The sequence below is a fragment of the Cyprinodon tularosa genome, unplaced genomic scaffold, assembly GCF_016077235.1.
Source record: "Cyprinodon tularosa strain WSP-4 unplaced genomic scaffold, ASM1607723v1 ctg279, whole genome shotgun sequence".
In the NCBI taxonomy this organism is placed as follows: Eukaryota; Metazoa; Chordata; class Actinopteri; order Cyprinodontiformes; family Cyprinodontidae; genus Cyprinodon; species Cyprinodon tularosa.
In genome coordinates, this window is record NW_024038984.1 from 579,458 (window position 1) to 601,645 (window position 22,188).

A 22,188-nucleotide genomic window follows, 5' to 3' on the forward strand; every position below is an offset into this window, starting at 1 on the left:
CTTGACATTTATTCCTGGAATTATATTTGAGAATGAAACATATCAAAGCATAAGCTTCATTTAACCAAGAAGTGACAAAGCAAATTCAGTTTTGCATGAATGAATAAGGGAAAGCAGCTAAAAAGAGAAAGACAGAATAGATTTACACATTCCCACTGTCACACCTGGGAACCGTGCAGTACAGTTGCACTGAGTCGCACAGCTGGGCACAGAGCCCCACCACTGGAAAAGTTAAAGGTTAACTGCTCAGAGGCATCGGTTCTCTTGGTACTTGTAGGATTTAACCACCAAGATTTTCACAGCTGCAATACAACAAAGATCTTAAAACATGACCTTTCCACTCAAATCTCATCACCTCTGGGCTGATCTGTTACCAAAGGTCAAAACATCCCAATTACAGCTCAATTCAGAATTGTTGTCTTCTTTGGTTGCATTTGTTTGCATATTAGTATAGAAATATCAACTCTTTTTTTTTTTTTTAAGCGGGATTATATATGATAGATCAAGACAAAGTAGGAACTTTTTATTTTTTTCATTTTTTTCACAAATGCATATCTAAAATTCATAATTCCCTCAATTTATTTTTACTCTTACCTGCACAAGTAACCTGCATTAATAAGTAGATGGATTCCACCTACACCATTTAGAAGAATGGTGAAACCATCGTGCTTTTGGATGTATTTTACCACCAGGAACAGAGAATGTGGTCAAACTTGGGTCCATTTGTAATTTACTCTCATACCTTAAACAGCTTTTGTTGGAGTTGCAAAAAAGTGGCAAAAAAGCTACGTCACAAAAGTCTTGTACAGGACATGTTGAAGAAAACGCTTTGCGTACACACAAGAAAAAACTAATCAGCTACAACTTACTCTACATAATGATGGCAGCATAATGCACTGGGGTGGATTACTTTATTAGACACGGGGAAGTTGATCAGTGTTATTAGAAAGATGAAAACAGTGGAATCCAGATCCACATGAAGCCAATCTGACTGATCTTAACTTTTATTGCCAAAGGAACGGCAGATTTGAATATTGCTGAAAGTTATATATATATGAAGGCAAGAAAAGTAAGAATAATTTTACAAGGCAATGCAGAGTGTGGTTGATATTGTACCATAAAAAAAGATGATTAAATAGAACCATATGTTCCACAGGCAGGAGGGTTGTGTTTAAATAGTCAATTTTCATGTATCTTATTTTTATAAATGTTATCAATCAGCATTTACAACATATTGTACCAGAGTATGATCTGATGGATGAAGAAGACTACATTTATGTCTGAAAGAAAACTCTTTTTCTGTTAAATGTCATATTTGTTAATGTAATTAAATCAAAATTTAGCTAATATTACTCTTACAGAAATGAATAGACAAAATTTTATTCCATTAAATCTGCACAGAAAATTGTCTCATTTTTTTAGCTAAGCACATATTGTTCTAAAAACTGATTCATCATTTTCCTCCAATAGCTATATACATAAAGAGACACACAGATCAATGTCTCAGATCACTGTCTCCATCACGCTCTGTGTCGGATCTTGAGTTTCAGGGAAATCTGCATCCTGTCCGGCTCAGGGTTCGTGTGGTTTGCACACGTCTGTTTGTGTGCATTTCTGCACACAGCCAGGCTGAGTCTAATTGCACAGGTCCATCTGTCAACTCTCAGAAACAGGCCTCAGTCTTACAGGCACAAACAACACAGAGAAAAATACGCCAGCACAGAAAACACACATGCCACAAGTGGCTGCCTCAAAGCCTTCAACTTGGACCCTGGACAATCTGCAGCCATTCTGTGGCAGCTGTGCGGATGGCATTGACTGGCAGTGTTTACAATATGGGCTCCATTGTCTAAGAACAAAGGCCTCTCAACTCAAGGCAAAGGTCATGTTTTACAACAATAAGCCTACACTCATCAGGGGCTGCACCAAGAATGGGGTATTAATGGTAGTCCATGGCTTCACAGGTTGATTTATGAGAAACTGAATAAATTTAGCCATGACCCGATTAGGATCTTTCCTCAAAATGGGATATTTAGATCAAAACCTTTTAATGATCATTACCTATGAGCTTAGTCCATAGTATCTCATCAAAATATTTTGAAACTTGTGGCCATAACAGGTGAAGAACTTGAAACGTTGTGAGTTTTCTAAGTGTTTAGTTTCTTATCTACTTGTGTGATACTGCTTTATGGACTTACTTATCGTCCGGATGGCACATATTGTATTTCAGTCTGGACTCTCATTGGTAATGAAGTAAATGAAGGTTGTGTGTTTGTGCATGCGGAGCAGGAAACACCTGTTTCTCCCAGGGATATACGCAAAGAATGACATATCCCATTTCCTGCTGTTCATTCTTTTAGCTCATTGTTTCAGTGAAATAAAGATAAAATGCCGCCTTGATATCACAAAGTTAGCTTTCAAAGCAAGCATTCCGAGTCATATGAGAGCAGAGGAAGGATGGCGGACTGGGTGAGAAATCCTGGACAGGACGTGCATGTAAATGGACAAATGAAGTCACGTACAGTGACTTGCAAAAGTATTCCCATCCCTTGTTGAAAAAGTAATGATAAAAAAATAATATGTCAGCACCCAAATATATATTTTTTCTATTTGTTTAGATACATTTGAATATTTTAGCTAATCAAACTCATTAAAATATAAGAAATATCTACAGTATTAGCCATTCAAAATGGCCCTTCCCAGTAAAACACCAGCTGAATGGCAGCCCACTTCCCTGCAGCTCCCCTCCAAATTCCACTGGCGTTCTCCTGGGCATGCATTGTTTTTACTCTGACTCCACCCTCTCACTGAATTAAACGGTCTGACCAGGAGATGAAGCTTCTCTTTAGATCTTAATGTCCACCAATCGTGACAGACAGAACATTTTAGTACAAAGACTGATGATTAAAAAGGATCTGTAGGGGACCAGCCAAGGGCCCATCAAGGAAAGTTGGGAAAGTTTAAATGGCTACTACTGTACATGTATAAACAAGCTGAACATTTCTGACATGAAGGAAGCTAACCTGACCTTACAAAGCAAATCATTATACCCTTAACTAAAATAGATGCGATGAGAAAGAACATATCTTATATATCAGTTTGAAGAGAGTTGCAAAGTAATTTTAGATCAGAGGCTTTACCTACAGCATGAATAGGTGAACCTTTTTCAGCAGTGTGCTGCCTACTACCTTCTTTGTCTTGTTGGCACTAAGCCAGTGAGACGCTCGTTTCTTCTGGACAACATAGACATAGGACTCAGGTTTTGTCAAGACAGCCTTCTGGGATAACTTTAAAGCTACAGTGTGTAATAATTACAGGCATATAAAGTCAGAAATTTAATATATTATACATAACTATGTTATTTATCATCACCTATGAGCTCAGCCTTTTAACCATAATATTTGCGCTGCCTTAGAATTCGTTATTTATAATTACATAGGAGCGGGTCTCGCAGCCATGGAGGCTGACATCTTTGCGCTACGGCAAGCGCAGAGGCAACAAACTAGCGATTGCGAGATCTCCCATGACGCTCAAAAATAACTACGGCAAGTTGAGAGAGATGAACTGAGACGGTACTGAACAGTAGATGGCAGTATTATGCCTGAGAAGCGTTTAGTCTGCCTGAAACCAAAGAAGAAGAAGAAGCAGGTATACTGCGCATCAGTAACAAGAAAGGTGAACAAAGGCGGCAGGCGTGAGTGACTTTGCAAACTGTTTGGCACTGTGTGGCCAAACATCAGACGAATGGAGGATCATGCCTACTCTGTATCACAACGAAAAGCGGCGGACACCGAACCCCCGTCATCTAAGAAGCGGAAACACGACGAGAATAAACGCAAGCGTGACAAGAAACGACAAAAAACACGGATCAACATTGGCACGGCATTTACACGATGGAAGTCACTGATGGAGGAAAAAGGTTTTCAAAGTGACGCTCAAGTTGCCAGTTTTCTCTTGGACAGGTAATTAATCCTGCACACACAATTGTCTAATATCACTGCAGTTTTTGGAGTACAGGATGCTAAGACCTGTCTAAAACAATAACATGCTGCGGCGTGATGATGCTGTTCCTCTCCAGTATACTTATTCAGCAACGTCCCTGACGTTTCATAGGTAATGATTCAGTAATTTTCTGTAAAATAATTTTCTGGATATATACCTCGGTTACTTCTCTCCGGCTCCTTTGGAGATCTTCAAGCGTTTCCTCCTCTGCTCTCACCCCGCTGGCACCCCTCTCTCGCCTGGCCCTAGCTGCACGGCCTCCCTGCCTTCGCCCTCGTCCTCTCCCTCTTCCTCGCGTTGTAACCCCCGTGCCACCAAAATGACTTGGACTCTGTAAACGGGGAATATATATTCTTCCAGCGAACACAATCTCGCTGTTAAACTAATGACTACAATTAGTAGTCTGTTTATATCACCATGCAAAGCAGCTCACCAAAACGTCACAACGATGTAGAAAAAATAACGGGTATATTTATTATCTTAAGTCTACATGAAATCTATACCCTACTCAGACTAATGAAATACTATCTGTAAAATTATCTATGTAAACAAACCTCATCACTTGAGAGGGTAGGTGATGCGGACGTCGTGGAAGAAATTTTGTCCCGTAACGCTCGCCGTACTGTTGGGGGGGAGAAGCGGTGGGGGGGAGATGTTCATGTTGCTGCGGTCTGCAGTCTGACCGCTAGATGTCGCTGAAAATTACACACTGTAGCTTTAAAATGAAACTTATCATTCAGGATACCTTGTCTGCTGGCCATTTTTGCTCATTCAAAGCAAGGGTCTGTTATGCTGCGGTCTCTCCCAAAACTTAGCGTTCCTGAAGCTACGGAAAGCGCCGAGGGTAAAACAAACAGTACAGCGAGCGCTGCGGAAAAATAAAGAACAAAAGCGCACTGTGCATTTGTTTTGATGCGCAATTAACGTGCGTTAAAAAAAATGTCGGCGTTATAGTCTAACGCAGTTAACGCGTTAATAACGCTTTAAAACTGACAGCCCTAATATATATATATATATATATTATTATTATTATATATATATATATATATATATATATATATATATATATATATATATATATATATATATATATATAATAGGGGTGGAACGGTTCACAAAATCCACGGTTCGGTTCGATTCACGGTTTCTGGTCACGGTTTTCGGTTCAGTTCGATACATGTTGATTGTTAAACCGAAATCCCATAAAAATTTATGAAATTAATGAAAAAATCCTCCAAAAAATAATGGATTGTAATTATTTTAAATGATCCGCGGAAACCCTGAATCATTTCCGTATGTTTTGCTGCTTTGAATTTAATCATCTCACGCATGCTCTCTACCATCTCCAAGGGACTCAGAGGGGAGCGGACGGGAGCCACAGTGGGGGCTGTAGGCTTTGCTTTGTGCAGGCGGTCTGGAGCGCAGCGGGGCGGAGCGGGGGGTTGCTGACGGAGTATGAGGGATTTCGGGGTTAGCATGACATGTTGGTCATGTTTCTGTAAGCATAAACAATGCTTGCACACTGTTGCACTTTTATCCACAACTTTCTTTCCGCCGTCATCGTAGGTCACTCTAAATGCAAAGCGGTCCCATACAGCAGACCTATAAAGTGCTGCTGGCGCGTCTTCCAACTCCTGTTCTTTCCCACTCGCCATTCCGACACAATTCTCCACAACAACTGATTTTTTCCCCTGCTACACCCGGCTAAGCTGCTTCGCTTCTTCTTCTTCTTGTTTACTACTGGTAGTTGGCTTTGGTCGCAGTACCGCCACCTTCTCTCTGGAGTGTAAACGCTTCGCCTATGAGAAAAAGGAGCAGCGCATGAACGGAACGAAACACACGCGAACCGAACCGAGACAGTCGAACCGAACGGTTCGGACGGTTTTCATAAATCGTCCCATCCCTAATATATATATGGTGACAGCAGTAGTTTAGAAAAAGATCATATCGTAGCAGTGGTGTGATGAAACTATGAATTCTGTTCCTTACAGAAAACCCATGTCCATAAAGCTGACGAGTTATGCATCTCATCCAGAAAGGATCTTTGTGGAGCACCTGGATAATCTACCCAGGTGTAGCTCATCAGTCTCATCAGAGTGCTGGTCTTTAAAGAGCAGCAGAGCCTCCACTCAGTGCTGGTTTCCTGTTGTTGTTTAGTTCCTTCCTTGTCTCTTGCTTCCACCTGTATTTTCCCTAAAGCCTATTGGATTTATTTTGGTTTTCAGTTTTTTTTTTTTTGTATGTTCCTAGATTTTTGCCTCAGTTGCCTGTGAGTCCTAATTAAATCAGCAAACTCTCTCTGCCTACCCATCACTGCATTTGGGTCCTCAAAGCCTCCATCAACCTGACAAAATCAGAATCTAATGTTAACACTTAGCTTACGCAGCGGTAGAATATACAAAACACACCCAAAAAGATCTGTTTTTGAATTAATGGGGGAAAAAAAATGCAAAAAAAAGAGACCGAAATTGCATTCACAGTCTGGACCTACATCTCTTAATAATGGTGTGGAATGACCTAAAACAAACCATTCATGCTCAAACACCAGCTAAAATAAAATTGATGTTTTTAAATTATCCAAAAAAAAAAACATTTTTACTTGTCTCTTTGTCTAATATTAAAATGAATTTGATTTTCTGAAACATTTAGATGAGGCTAATCAAGAAAAACACAATTTTTAGTAAATCTATTTGTCATTGTACATTATTTGATTTCTGATAGCTGCAAAGAAATACCATTTGAGATGTAGAAGTATTTTTCATGGTAGGCCTACCAGGTATCATATCAGAAGGTATGCATTACAATTTCCACCACAACAGATAAAAACTAAAATTAAAAAAGGAAACGCCTATCTCTTGGGTACCATGTTCATAACATTCATTCAATTTGGTGGTGGCGGAACATGTTTGATAATTCAACAAACAAAATAAAACTTCTAGTGAAGAAAAATGCAAAACCACACAGCAGGAGAAAGGGTAAGCGCCGCGCTTTTACATTATCTCTGCCAGTTCAATCAATACAGAATAGGATCTTGCATGAAAACATGACCTCTGGGTTTTTATACGGCAAAGATGCAATATATTTCTCCTCTCGGTGTAAAAAGTACGTCAACTGCAGCTCTCTGGCAAGTGTGTCAATATCAAACAACTGTGCCCCCCACCATTGCCAATAAACTGAATGTGCAATTCATCAGCCAACTCTGGGAGACAGTATTCCTAATTAAACGGAAGCTCGTAAATTCGACATTTTACAGGTCTTGCTCAGCTTGTAAATACACTGTAAATAAGTTGTGGTGAATGGCTTCATGGGCAGATGAAGGTCTGCCTTTGTGGTTAAACTCCTGCTGATGCTTTCAATGAGCAGCAGGCTGATTGCAATTAGAACTCTGTTAGCTCCTGTCATTCCAATGTGGCTTCTTTGCTCTTTTCCGCCTTTGTTCCCTTCATGGAAAACCACGTGCCTTATTTCCTATATTTGAAGATTTGCCGAATCACATTGGATTAGAACTTTCAGAGGACACATTTGTTGGGGCCCATTAGAGCACTTCCTGGCACAGATGGAACCCTGAGGTCCCTAGGGAAAGCCACATTTGGGTTCTAAAAAAGCATAACGCAGACTGTAGAGTATGCACACAAAAAAACCCACCACACCAGCTGTGTGTGTGCATTTGCTTGGCTTTCCCTTTAGGCCTAAATATGGCTGTTGCAAATAGGAATGCATTTTGACCTGACCAGTGTACCTTGGTAAATATGTTTAAAATTATTATACAACCAGATAAGATGTATTTCTTTCCCCACACAGTTATGGGAATGCAAATTCTTACCGGTTAGTGTGTATTTTCTTTTGTTGGAGCGAAATGAAAAGGCAGAGAATCACATCTCATTGGCAGCAGGATGTCCTCGACCTGGAGACAAGAGCGAGGAGAGAAGGGAGAAAGTAAGAGGGCTGTGGGATGGAAGAGGGGGGGGGGTATTCAAGCTCACTGAACTGAAGGCCCTGTCATTTTTCACAATAGAGACAGATAGCTATAATATGTAGTGAACGTGGGGTGCCATGTGAATAATGGCCCCATCCAGATTGTGTGAATAGCCATAACCCACTCAAACATGAGAACCAGACGGTTCACAAAGCCGCTGCTGCTTGTGGGGGCGCCTGTTTGGTGTTTATGCGAGCACGCTTGTGTGTGTACACGTGCAATACGCCTCATAATGACCTCTTAAGTGTTAGGATATCAAAGACTGTAATGGTCCATCTCTGTTCTCGCTGGCAGGGTAGTGAGGGAAGCTTTTTTGTGCAATGATAGCTTGTTGATACGGTTAGCATTTCTCTGTCAAATGCCAGGGATGAGGGGAAATTGGTAGCTCAGTTTTGGGGATGCAGAAAGACTGTTTTATATCTAGAATATATCTGATATTTTTGTCTATAAAATTCCACTTTTTTTTTTTTTTAAAGCTCTCGAGTTTCTGATCAATCTACTTTCCCACCCTCACCTACGGTCATGAGATCTGGGTAATGACCAAAAGGACAAGGTCGCGAATGCTTGGCGGCCGAAATGAGATTCCTTCGCAGGGTGGCTGGGCGCACCCTTCAAGATCGGGTGAGGAGCTCAAGGTAGAGTCGTTGCTCCTCCACGTCAAAAGAAGCTAGCTGAGGAGGCTTGGGCATCGCTGAGGAGGCTTGGGCATCTGTCTCGGATGCCTCTTGGTCGCCTCCCTCAGGAGGTGTTCCAGGCATGTCCTATTGGGAGGAGAAGGGACTATATCTCTGAGCTGGCCTGGTGTTGCCTTGGGGTCCCCCCAGAGCAGCTGGAGTAGGTGTGTGTGGATCAGGATGTCTGGGCATCTCTGCTCAGACTGCTGCTTACGCGACACGGCCCTGGTTTAAAGGAAAGAATAATGAAATTCCACTGTTTCCATATCATTGGGTTTCTTTTTACCATACATAGTGCACAACCTTGCAAAACCATTTATGCTTTTTGCAATATTTCATCCCTTTGTTTTGTAAAAAGAAATGTCAAAGCATCTTATTGATGCCTCGTGACAGTGGTGCATGTTAATGAAGTGGATGGAAAATGATGCATGTCTGTAGACTTTTTTACAAAGAATCTTAAAGGTCTGATGCGCCTAAATATAATCCAGGGCGACCAATCGTAAATACGTAGAATCCATTTATTCAGTTTCTTTGTTTAAAAAAAAGCTGCTCTTTGAATGCATCAGTTTTTTTAAGGCATTTAACAGAGAAAAAGGAACTAACTCTGGAGAAGCTGCAAAGCAAGAGTCACAGGTGCTGAAAGAATCTGTAGAAATATACATATTTTTAAAAGTATATGTTTTGCTCTTAATTGGTACTTGTAAAGCAACAAAAATCTGTTACTCTCTAAAATATTAATTTTCAGTTTCATCAAACCAAAATAGACAATAACTGCTCATTCTACTGCCGATTGCTGCAATAAAAGCTAATGATTGTTTTGCTATAATAATAACACTAATCAGACAATAATTTTTCTTTTTTTAATTAATCGATTAATAAATGGATGCCAAAAGATTCCTTAGAGATTGTTTAAATATATTTAAACCAGGTCAAGCTTAAACTGTGACACTGTAGGAGTTCTGGATACAGTATATTGATGGACAAAACATTTTTTTTATCTTGGATGCTAAATTTTTTAATGCTTTTACAATTTTGGCATAATTACTGCTATTAGTGGGTTTCCCTTCACCTATCAGAATGTGTTAAGAATCTTTACACTCCAGTTAATGATAAAGTGATTGCTAAATTAGTTGATGCTTAACTTTAATGATTAATGTACGATGATAGCTCTGATGATTTATTTCAGCCCTTGTGATGGGAATATTCATTTAGTTCACTTTTATCCTGGTCATTCCAAAATAATCCAGTTGTAGCTGCAGAGGTGCACAGCTCACATAGAAGAATATTTCCACAGGACAACTAATAGTCATGGATATGGCAAATATCAGAAAGCTTACGCTCTTTCATCATGCAAAGTGTGATGTAAAGCTAATGTCACACATCAGCCTAAACAATTCATTGTCATAGTACAGCATGGTGCGGACCGCATCTTGCAATGCCTTCCAATGTGCAGGATCCGGTAAGCTTGTCATAGCTGATTGGAGGATCAATACAGTGGAACATCTGTATCAATGACTTTTCTTATTTCAAAGAAAACCAATTGACTTGCTATGATTTATTCAAACTGATTTAAAATCCCTGATATTGTGTATAATAAATAGACCTAATAATAAGTAATAAGTGTCAAATCCCCTCAGCATGATGCTTGAGCCATCATGCTTATCAGTGTCCTGTGACTGAAATTAAGAGTAGTAGTCATCTGACAAACTGTGTAGAACAAAAAAGATTCAGTCTATAACATTTTTTCACATTTTCTCATAAGGCTACTTGGTGTGTAACTCTTCTCTATGTATGTTTTTTAAACAGGTAATTTCAAAAGTACTAGTTGCTTGTATTTTGGCTTTACATAGGTGTATTTCCTCTTCTACAGTACTTGCAGCTAACAGTATGATGTATCTAAGGAACTTGGAGCAAACAAAGTTTAAAACCCTTTGGAATGCCACTATCTCTCTACCATCTTAAAACAGCATATTACGTTTTCTCCTTTCTAATGAACTGTTATATAGAAGTATCTTGTGAACAAGGAATCCACAATATTCAGCATATATAACATGTGTTGCCTTTTTTTTAAATGCCACCTGTTTATTTCATGTTTTCCACCAGATGAATTACTAAAATTTAAACATTTTGATTGATCAGACCAGTACACATTTTCAAAGGAAATAAAAGACGATATGGCAACATTTTGATAACCCCCCAGGCTCTGTTGCAGAGATAAACTTCCCCATACAAGAAAAGCTAACCCATCTTGTATGGGGAAACCATGGCAGGTACGTAGTAGACGACTGTTTTGGATGGTGTTTATTTGCATGCAAAAATGGTGAAAATTAAAATATGACTAAATGGAAAACACTTGTTATGCCTGATTTGTCATCATCCCTAGACTGTATTTTTTTTTCTTTTTCCAGCTTTTTATTGTCACTTGTTACACTGTCACAAGTACAGAACTCTCTGCATTTAACCCATCCCCTTGGAGAGCAGTGGGCTGCCACTGTGCAGCACTCAGGAGCAGTGTGGGGTTAAGGGTCTTTTGCTCATGGACCCTTCTGTGAGAGTGGGGCTTGAACTCAGAACCTCTAAATTCCAAGTTCTATGCCCTAACCACTAGGCTGCCACTACAATTATAAGGTATGTGACGCTATTCTGTTGTTAATCTCAACAAAACTGTATTAAGGTCACACTTTTCAAAAATGTATTTGCAATAGATTCAATGACACTTGTGCTACTCTCACTTTGATATTATATGCAGCGATGTGTAGATCCATTCCACACAACCCCAATAAAAATATATGTGGCACTTTAAAGCATTTCTCTTTGTACCTTCACTGTCCTGCTTGGAAACAACTTCTTTTTCAGTCATTTTCAACACCTGCTACCAAACTATTCCAAAGATAGACCTTTCAGCCAAAACATCAAGAGTCAAGCTCATTGCGGCCCTTCTCAGAATTTGGTTTGTGCACAGATTGGTGCTCATGTCCTCTGGTACACCATGTGCAGTCTGTGCGCTTTCGTGTGAGTGTTGTTTGCTCTTTGTGAGTGCACTGTTGTTTTTCTGGGAAAGATGATGCAGCCTAGGAAATACGGTCTATCTGTATGGCCTTGTGTTTTCTGGCAGTCTTTATCTGAGAGAAAAGGAAGAATGTTCCAGGCACACATAAAAATAAAAAAAAAGAACAACAACATCAAATAAGATGTAGAATTCATACACACACACTGAGATCAACAATCTGAGCCTAGACTTCTGTGGAGCTCAGGGGCAGGACTGTGCGGTAATTGGGTCTATTAGGCAGCACAGGAGGCCAGAAGCTTTTTCTCTGTGCTTCTATAAAAGACGTCTTCGCAGAAATCTACATATATGTGTGCTCGTGTGTAGGCAGGCAAATATAAAATGTTATAAATACATGTATGCTCTCACTTCGATGCAGCAGAATCACCAGGGGCAATAGATAATTAGTGAAAAATAACTTAAGTGATGGGCTCCCCCACCTATGCAGCCCCTTCATGCTTGTCTGACTTGTTTCTCTCAGAAGACGACATACATTATTCACATCTAGATGGTTAACAACGGTGGCATCAGTGCGGAAAGAATGGAGGAAGAGAGGTGGAACAGAAGTGGGTTCGGATGCAGAGGAGAGGCGATAAAGGACAAGGTTTGCATAAGCAGTGGAACACAGCAAGGAATGAGATTTTTTATTAGTGTTCGTTTAGGTGAACAACTAGAAGAGGGGAATGAGAGGATCAAGGATGCAACCACCGAAAAGTCCATGCACACCTCAGTAGTTAGACACCGCTTTCTTAAACCCCTGAAAAAGATTTCTTCATTAGGTCTTAACACCCTCTTCAGCTGTCAGAGGCCATCGTTTTCCAGAGACTCGTTTAGCAACAGCTTTAAGGAAAAATATGTAAATGCTTGTTTTCCAAGACACACACCAGAAATGCTACCTTTGGAAATATATTCATGCTGAAATAATTGAAGCCTGAACGTCTTTTCTAGGTGGACTGGAGGGAAAGAGTCCTTTTTTTTATACATGCAGGCTAAGCTTATTGTTTTTAATTGCAAACTTTTAAAAAAGGCCATTGTTTGGCTCAAAATATATATTATTTTTTTAGGTTTCAAAGCAGCTACTAAAAGAAAATAACCAAATTTTAATTATTCATAAAACTTAAATCATCAATCAAAAATTTAATATTGAACTACTCCCAACTCCACAGTAGTTTTTTACTTTAGCAATCGAAATCCAAACCAAACGGCTGCTGTTTCAATCTCAACCTGGAGAGACTCGCACAAAGAAAAGCTGTGATTAGAAAAGTATTCAGTTTATTAATACAGTTTTTTTCTATCTGGGGGAAAAAAACAGATGATTGCGAACATTTATTGACTCTCAGCAATCCCTCACATTGAGCATGCATGTAGCAACAGTGGAGAGGAAAACTCCCTTTTAACGGGAAGAAACCAGCAGCACCAGGCTCAGTGTGAGCGGCCATCTGCCGAGGCCAACTGGGGTTCAAGGAGACAGAAGCAGATGAAGACATAAATGAAATAAGTACTTTGGCGCTTGGGCCAAAGCAAAAGACTTTGAGGTTGTAAATTAATATTGCCATGGATGAGCAATCTAGAAAAGGATTAATCTTCTCCTGCGGCCTGGACAATGGTGGTGGAATAGGCCAGAGGGAGGATGGAGCTAAGAACAGTCTCAGAAAGAGGGAGGAGATGGGGTGGAGGTGGGTGAAAGTTTGCTTGCCTGTGGGAGAGAGAAGCTAGGTGGGGTGCTAAATGAAAGGGATCTTGACAGATGATTGGCTTAGGCAAGGTGCGGCCCACAAGTTGATTGGCTGGAGCCAAACAAGGACATCGCAGGTGGTTCAGATGAAGCTGAAAATAGTCTGCCAGATTGAATTTTCGCTTAAGCTTCATTTGTAGGAATACCAGATTTGTTCTGAAAGTTGCCTGAGAAGAGTGGATTAGCCTGACACCGCGGGTTGCAGGTTAAAAATGGCAAAATGAAACAGTATTAGCAATATAAAACATTATTTCTGTCAAAGACTAAACAAGAGAGTAGTCTCCTTTTTAGTTAAAGAATCTCAAAAAAGGGGGACACATTCAAATGATGGTTAAAATTTGTATCATAGAACAAGAAAATATTTTTCTGAAATGTACTGTAAATAGAGGTGTAAAGTACACCAAGGGTTAAAAAATGGCACATTCAGCCTAAGGATACATTGAATCTACTAGACAGTGGACAGTGCTGAACAGTTTTTGACAAATGATGGATGTTTCGTTGGATGGAAAACTAGAGAAATCAGTAATCCCTTAGGAAACTAACAATTGCTCAAGTTAAACCCTACTTTGCAATGTCGAAAGACATTTTTGAGACTTGGGAAAACTCCACCCTGGAATCGAAAATGCATTGTGTTGTCATAGAGCTCCACATTACTCTGTTACAGTGTCAGAGTGCTTTTCATGCTGCAGAACATATGAAAGAGAAACTGCTTACAACATTCATCTCTACTTTTAGTTTAAAGTCTAAATACCAATATCAAGACAGGAAATACTGTGTGGCTGCCAAGGCAACATTGATATAGACTAGAGACATTTTGTTCCCTCTAAACAGGAAATACATCCCAGGTGATTCAGTTCAGTCAGAAGGTCAAAAATGTAGCACTAACAAAACATAAATAATGTTTCTATTTTAACCAGTAAATAGAGAAAATGGAAGCTGCTTCTTATTTTTTAGTTTAATTATAGAAATAAATAACAACAAGCTCAATCTCTAGTTTCGTTGTTCATGCAAACACCCTTTTATAAAACCCTAACCAGTCATCATATATACATTTGCAATGTAGTGGGTAATCTTTGCTTCCCTTAAAACAGAAAGGAATTGCACCAACTGGATAAAACACATTTAAAGAACAGAAAATATTAATTTGTATCTCTAACAGAAGAGTAAGACATTGCAAAAAATTCATAGCATTCATTTAAAACATTTTGCCTCGAATTTGAGAATTAAAAGCAGGAATGGACAACTCCTGCTTTTCAAAGGCTGGCATCCTCTATCTGCTTGCTGTGTCTTTGCTTGAACAGACCTCAGTCAACTGCCTGAATTATTGATTTCATATGTGGTCAAGTTTCATAGAATCTTGGTGGTTCCAGCACACTGGCCTTCATGGCATGGAGTTGACCATCTCTGGTGTAAAGTTATTGTGACATGAAACTCTGCACATTAGTTTGCAGAAAAGGTTCACGCAAAAAGAAATATTGGTGGCACACCACCACTGACCTGTACTTTCATCTGTGAACCAAAATCACTATTGACCTGTACAACGGTTCAAAGGTTCATAAAATGATATTGGCATAAAAGCTTGAAACTAGAGCCCTATCATAATGGGATGATTAAGATCCTAAATCTTTCGATTCAGGTTGTCGTTGATCAGTAAATTATGATCTCAAAGTCCGGCCATACACTATTTATTTCCCTGTGGTTATTATTTTGTAAGGTTTTGCCATGCTTGTTCATGACTTAATCTTTTTTATTTCCGTGTTCTGTGTATTATTTTTTGTTTCCTTTGGTCAGTATAAGGATTTTGCCCTTCCTCAGTAGTTCGTTTGTGCATCAGTTTTGCACCCTTAGTTTTAATTAGTCTTTCCCCTTCACTTCCCCTTCCTCCATTCTGCATCAGCTGCTACTACCCTCCTCACTCAGTATCAGAGCTCATTGGTGGTCATTCTTCCATCTTCTATTTCACTGCCATGTATTCCATTACTCTGCCTGTTCCTCTATGTGTGCTCCTTTTTTTGTCCTAATGCCTCTTTGTCATTATCAAAACCTTCACTCACCAGTACTGTTCTCCAACTCCTGTTTACACTTATGTCCCATTACAACCTTGCAACCATGAGAAGCAGAAATTCACTTTGGTCTCTGTTCCTTTTGGATAAGTAGTTGGCTTCAGCCTCTGGGCAAAGCGGAAAAAGTTAAATGCATTTATTGTTACTGTAGGTAGGAAAGTAAAGCAAGGCAAGTTAAGGTTATTTGAATAGCACAATTCAGTAGAAAGAAAATATCTAAAGCCTCTTAAAAACTTTAAACAGAGCGTTCTCAGTTGTAGGCTATCCCTTCATCAACATCTTTTGTCCATTGTTCCCAAAGCTGTTTCCTGCAATTGGCCAAAACTAAATCATTATGTCATTTTTTTTTTTTTTTTTTTGGTACACTAATATGTGGTCTGGGCAGAGGCTGGTTTCCAGATTCAGAAGATAACAGACTTTTAAAAAGCCACAAATTCGGACCTCCTAAACTTATAATGGTGGATCAAACTCCTCTTTATAAGCTTGATGGGGGAAATGATTTATCCTTCAATCACACCTACTGGAGACGCATACTGCATTATACCAATTTTAATTGTATACAATATTTTATTGGCATTGTATAAAATTTTTGGAAAATGTTAAATAAACACAAATTACAAATTCCAAATCAAAAAGATTAAAAATGTCAAACAGGATTTTTAGGGTAGCTCAGGTTCAAAGAAAATGTTGAATCCCAGACTAGAACGTATTTTACTATAGAAAATTATCTAAAAGCTGTTACCTTTTCAGCTTAATTCGGTTATCCTGTTAAGTAGCAATTGCAGCTATTTCTAAAGCTTCTCAAGCTACGTATTTTTAGGTGTTGATAGTGTAGTTAGTGTATACAAACACTAAGATCAGGCATACAAATGCTTATGTTTTTATTATTTCTTACAATCTTTTCGATTTCATATCCAATGTACAAAAGCAAATGATTTCCTTTATAGTAATATGTGAGTTTGTAAAATATTAGTACTGAAAGACGAGGAAAACAGGATACTAAATAGTAAACAGGCAGAATTTTAAAATAAAGATCCCTTTTTCATTGGTTCTTTATTAGTAAAAAAAATGTCTTACAGTAATGTAACTATAACAAAAATGTATTTAGTATTTTAAGCTATTTCGTTAAAATCTCCTACTGGTCCGACTGCATCTTTATCAATAAATAGAACTCTACGATATAGGAGGAACCCTTTCTTTGGATACCTTATTTGATATTGTAGATACTGTGCTAACCACATTAGACTGTCAGTAATGCATGTGCTGATGTCAAAAGATGGCTACATATTCAGGGAATCCATGTCTATTGTCCAATTTTTCCTGATATAATATGTCGAGGCTTCTAGTAGTAGGCCTATATATTACAACTTATAAATACATATTTTGAAACTGAAATGAAAAAGGTCAAAAAGAGCAGTGTGCCACAGCTTTCAATCTATGGTAAAAGGGATTTTTTTTTAGTTAGGGTGCCTTATTGAATAGTAGATGATTTTTTTTTCTCTCCATTATTTCTATCCTCTTTCTCTCAGCTGTATGTCCTTCTGAAGAGAAGTAGGTTTCACATAAGAGGTGCTTCATATTTTCCCACAGGAAAACAATTTCCATTATGAGAGGCAGCGGTTGTATTACCGTCCCACATCATCTCCGTTATTTATCAGTCCTTTAGATGTAATTAGGACCCTGCCATATGCTTGCATGATCGTTTTTCATATATTAGCCTTAGTAATTATGCAATAAACCGAAGATTGCGTCATAACAGTCTAGGATTTTTGTTGATGTCTGTTGGTGGAGATTTACGGTGGAGCCGGAGCCCTCTCTGAAAGGGTGGAGCCTCTTAGTGTTCATTTAAAAACCACAGCTATCCCCCTGGTCTCTAATTCAATATCAGCATACAGAATATGGAGAAACAGTGTGCATGAAGTACCAAGACATAAAATAAAAAACTCTTATGTGCCTCATATGGATTAGTAAAAGAAGAAAAAGGGAGAGTGGGACAATAAGGGAGAAAGAGTAAAGATGACTCATTAAAACTGACTGACTTGGCTTCCTATTGTCAACTGCTCAGCGTTTATCAGAGGGGGTAGACAGTATGAGAACAAAACAATATTTCTCGTGAAAGCAAAACGTCTTACTGTCAAGTGGCTGTTAGCATGTTGCCCTGTCTTTCATAGCTTTTTATACAAATTTGTGATTTTATTTGACTTGCCCTTACCCATTATGTTTATCTCCAGGCTAAAATGCATAGTTTCTTGGGGCATCTTAAAAGCATACTGTGACAACTACATTTAAAACCGCATAGGAAACCCCAACAGTATTAATTTATATTCCACATTATTCAGTTGGGGTTTGGAACATACTTTATCTATTTGTGAACGAAACAAACGTTTTCTTAGTTTCCTCTATATACATATATTTTTTTATCCAGGTGAACTGCTATACGGTTCTACCTTGTTGCAATAGCTGGATGTGCGCTCTAAATTCTACAAATAATGCAGAAAACATGTTCTGCAATAAAATACCACAGAATGAATAAACTTTGAATAGCAAATACCGCTTTATTCTGACTATTTGAGGGAATGCAGGACACTATGCCTTCAACACACATTGGAAGTGTCACAGAAAAATCAGCCGAAATAAAACATCCATCCATTTTCACGCTTATCCCAAACGGGGTCGTGAAGGGTGCTGGTGCACCCTCCAGCTGTCTACAGGCGAGAGGCGGGGTACACCGTGGACAGGTCGCCAGTCCATCGCAGGGCAACACAGAGAAAAACCACCACTCACGCTTCTCTAAAGGAGAATTTAGAGAAGCCCATTAACCTAACGGTCGCGTTTTTTGGATAATGGGAGGAAGGCGGAGTACCCGGAGAGAACCCATGGATCAAGCAAACTCCATGAAGAAAGACCCCACGCGAGGAATCAAACCCAGAACCTTCTTGCTGTAAGGCAGCAGTGCTACCCACTGCTCCACTGAACCGCCAAAACAAAACAGGTTTTTCCAATTTATCCAAATGTGGTTAGTGTATCCATCAATACCAGCAGGTGACACAGTTCACCATAAGAACATAAGATGAAATACTGATTACATGAAAATTACTTCATTGTGCTGCTAACCGTACAGGACAACATATCTTCTAGAAAAACTTGCCAAGTGATCCTTTTGTACTGTATGTATTTAACAAAATAATTATTCTTAAGAGAAAAACTAATTTGGAGAGGAATAAATCGCCCGGAATTATTTTTTTTTTGCCTTTTTTTTTTATGAAGATTGTTGCAGATTAAAATAAAAAATCGATGCAGGTTGCCACCAAAGCTCCTGGGGCATGTTGTTTCATGGAAATAAGATGGCCGTATTTTTTTTTAACACAGGAAGCGTCTAACAGCCTGTGTGCATTGTCTTTTACTGTGACCTTAACAGTCAAATCAGCCATTGCTGCTCCCTGTCTGTTTATGGTGATGTGCTCAGCAGACTCTTAACAAACAGCCTCATGGAACGTGACTGTTATAGCCATATTAACTTTAACACTGGTCAGTTATTAGGTAGTTTAAATTGCTTATATTTTTAAGCAGGGGGACAACTCTGAGTTGAGTCATTCTCCTTGCATCCAACCACAAAGTAGCAAGCGTTTATATTTAATAAGTATATATTTTGATAAATGGAATTACATTATTTAATCAAACAATAAAAATGTGTGAGATTCTTTATTTGCAAAAAAATACCTTAAAGATGAAATTAAACTTAAATCTGAATGTTTCATGTTAAAACAAGCATGTTAGTGTTGCCAGTTAATACCTGCAGGATAGTCCAGAGTCTGATAGTGGCATATTTTTTTTGTTATTTCAGTGGGCTCTTTATTTAAACCAAAAACACCCACAAGTGCAATTTTGGTCCTCCTTGATATATGTTAGTCCTGGAATGGTGCTAACATTAGCCTCCCTTGCTTTACCCAATGCCCATGTCTGTTTGACCAAAAATGGTAATTCCAACAATCAGGTCTCACCAGCAGTGCAGGTAATATAAAAGCCCGGAAAACAATAGTTAACAAATCATGGCAAACCGCTAATGTTTTCAGCATTACATCAACATAAATGGATGTACACCCAAGTCAAATTTTTATGAATACCCTTGCAAAAAAAAATTGGTATGAAAATGGATCCCAAATAAATCTACCTTAATTTTACCTCTTATGTATTCAAGCCTGTGCACAGAGATTTTAAATGTGCTTTTAATGCATTGAAAATTTAGATGGACCAAACACTAAAAAATTTTTGTTTCAAGTCAATTTAACAACTTATTTATCCTCCAATCAAGATCTTGGGGCAACATCAACACTTTCCCTTGTCTTACAGACAAGGGAAAGTGTTGATACTGATACTTGTGTCAGGACATTTATCATGCTATCAGAATGAAATCCTGTAAAAAAGCCTGTCAGCACACTAAAGCAGAAAATCCAAACACTTTTTTCTAATTTTGTGAAAAAAGACACGTGGCCTGTTTTTAGTTATTGCTGCAGACCGAGAGGCTGTGGTGCTAGTCATCTGTCTTTGTGTGACACTATCAGGTTCCCTTACACAATTCAGAGGTGGTAAAATGACTTTATTACCCAAAGTGAAATATACTATAGGGACAAATTGCCAGGGAGCCTTCCATGCCAAAAGGAACAGGGTGCACTTATCTGAAGGTAGTCAGACAAGTACAGTCTACTCTATAGCTACATGTTGTAAATGTGCTAAAACTAACCCAGTGGATTTGAAGACCCTTCTTGTAGCACATTATTTAACAGTTTCTGTAGAGAAAACTGCAACATTTTTATGTGAAGCATTTTTAGCTGTATTAGAATAGTTAACTGTTAGTGGTGACCAGGGCTGCAACTTACAATTATTTTGCAAATTGATTAATCTGTTGATTTGATCGAATAGCAAAAGGCTGCTTAAAGAGGAATTTTTACAAAGTTCAACCAGGTGAAACAAAAAATTTTCCACTTGAGGAGTTCTGGATTGAGAATATTGACAGATGTGTTTTTATCTTAAATGCAAAATGTTTAAATAATTTTGATGTAATTACTACTGTTGCGCCGATGCCATTTTTTTGGCCCTGATACCGATACCTGGCTGTGCAGTATTTGCCAATACCGACACCACACCAATACCACACCAGTATCGGGCCCTGGATCTTGTATTACCTACAATGTGGAGGAAGTATTTTGTAAAATATCCTACATGCTGGCACTGACGGGTACATATGGGGACATTCAACTGGTCCCCACATGGTAAAGTTCTGTTCTTTGAGTTGCAGTTAGGTTTAGGACTGCAGTAAGGTGTGAATTCAGTTTAGGTTAGGTTTAGGTATATGTTGTTAATAGTTAGGGTAAGGGTCTGAGTTAGGCAATATAAAATGAATGTAAGGCAATGAAATGTCCATATATGTCCTGAAAACAAAGCTGTATGTGTGCATGTGTGTGTGTGAGCATGTTTTTGAAACCTCGTGTGGACAATTTCCCAGAAATATGCCACATTTTGAAGACTTATAGGTACTTGTGGGGACCAACCACTGGTCCCCACAAGTACCTGTGAGGAAAAGTTCCCTTTTTTAGGTGGAGGTTAGGTTTAGGACTAAGGTGTGAATTGAGTTTAGGTTAGGTTTAGGTTGATCACAGAAGACTTTTCTATCGGCATCTTCTTTTGAAGAAGAAGGTTCATTTTCAGCGGCCAAACTCTTGTACGTATAGATATGAGTGGCCTAGGCAAAGTAAAAACTTATTTATAAATAAGAATCTTTTAAAAGAATATGCAGGACTTTGTGTTTCCCTTTCAAATAAAATCCCTAAAATAAAAGTTAGAAGTTGATGAAAAATTTAGTTTCACTTCTGCTTTTGTTTAGTCAAGCTTGACCGTGTAGTTATTTTTTTTCTTCATCCAATCACACTAAACCAACAGCTAAGGTACAGATCAATACTCCCTGGCATGTATTCTCACTCCAAAAGACTTGAAATGAAAATGCCATTCGATATCAATCAGCGTCACAGCAGTGCCACAGAGCAGGCAAAATAAATGACAGCATTGTTTTTCCAGATTTGCCATCAAACGATGAGTCCCATCAACGTGCTTGGAGGCAGATCCTTCACTCTAGCTTATGCTGAAAGGAACCAGATGAACAGGGAGTGGAAGACGTATGTAATGCAGTTAAAGTAAAAGCCCAGTAAGCAGGAAATTTAAGAGGGGCCAGGGAATGATGGTATTACAGCCGACGCTGATTGCAGACAATCTGCTGAAGAAGGAAAAGATATGGAAAATATCATTGGATGTAGCATTGGGGATATGAGGCGGGAAAGCAAGAAAAAAAAAAGAAGGATAAATCGCATCTATTCCACAACATGCTGTAATAAACTAAAACAAATATTTCCATGTGCAACAAAAAATTACTTTTAAAGTAATGGCAAGATAGCGCTATTCATAAAACAGCCAACCTACACTAACTCTTATAATTTTCTTTTAGCCAGGTCTATTTTTTTTTCTCCTTAAAGAATACTGTGCCTCCAAACCCTGCGGTAGCTTCCTCCATTGATGAGAAATGTTGTCTTATACACCACGGCACCGAGAGATTTATGCCCCCAGCCCTGCAATGACCTCATTGTTCACTACCCCCATAATTCAAATCTGATCCGCTGTGTTGCATCACATTGTGTGTGACT

General features: G+C 38.8%; 1 protein-coding gene across 14 annotated transcripts in view; it reads right to left on the minus strand.

Annotated features, from left to right (window-relative positions):
- Window positions 1-22,188, minus strand: part of adgrl3.1 (adhesion G protein-coupled receptor L3.1) — a 225,729-nt gene that overhangs the window by 185,099 nt on the left and 18,442 nt on the right. For all 14 annotated transcript variants that reach the window (XM_038290305.1, XM_038290304.1, XM_038290309.1 and 11 more), the window contains exon 2: window positions 7,826-7,906. The gene's annotated coding sequence lies outside the window, so the exon portion shown is untranslated. The remainder of the gene's footprint in view (window positions 1-7,825; window positions 7,907-22,188) is intronic.